General features: G+C 39.3%; 1 non-coding gene across 1 annotated transcript; it reads left to right on the top strand.

Moving 5' to 3' along the window:
* Positions 1-240: 240 nt before the first annotated feature.
* On the top strand, positions 241-345 carry LOC111785999 (small nucleolar RNA R71). The gene has a single exon (XR_002813729.2). It is a non-coding gene; the product is annotated as a small nucleolar RNA R71 (small nucleolar RNA).
* Positions 346-614: the final 269 nt, after the last annotated feature.

The following is a 614-nucleotide window of genomic DNA, read 5'->3' as shown; positions in this document are numbered from 1 at the left end:
AAATATTAGTCACCGAAGCTAGTTGAGCATTGATAGAGGACAAAGCATCAACTTCAAGTACTCCTCGAGTCTTCCTTCCTGGGTTGCTTCTCACATCGGCCCATTGACAATTGTTAGATGCTATTCTCTCTAAAATCTCAGAGGCTTGACAAAATAGCTCCATTGGCAGAAGCATCAACTACTTGTTTAGTAACAATATTTAATCCATTGTAGAAAGTCTTCATTTGTATACAATGAGGTAGTCGATGGTGAGGACACTTTCTAAGCATCTCCTTAAATCTCTCCCAAGCTTCACTTAGTGTTCCATCTTCAAACTGTTGAAAAGCAACAATCTCATTTCTGAACCGTGCATTTCTCGTGGGTTGGAAATACTTGATCAAAAATTTCTCTGCTAGACTATTCCATGAATCAATTGTTCCCGGTGCTAAGGTATTCAACCATGATTTAGCACCATCCCTCAATGAATATGCGAATAAGCTCAGTCTAATCACATCTTTATCCACTCCTTGAAATCGAAATGAGTCACTAACTCCCAAAAATGACTTTAGGTGTAGGTGAGGATCTTTCGACGGTAGTCCATGAAATTGCCCAATGGTTTGCAGCATTTGAAACAT

This window comes from Cucurbita pepo, chromosome 11 (assembly GCF_057944985.1).
Source record: "Cucurbita pepo subsp. pepo isolate OVF chromosome 11, ASM5794498v1, whole genome shotgun sequence".
Classification (NCBI taxonomy): domain Eukaryota; kingdom Viridiplantae; phylum Streptophyta; class Magnoliopsida; order Cucurbitales; family Cucurbitaceae; genus Cucurbita; species Cucurbita pepo.
The sequence above is the reverse complement of the archived record's forward strand: the minus strand, read 5'-3'. Positions and strand labels throughout refer to the sequence as shown.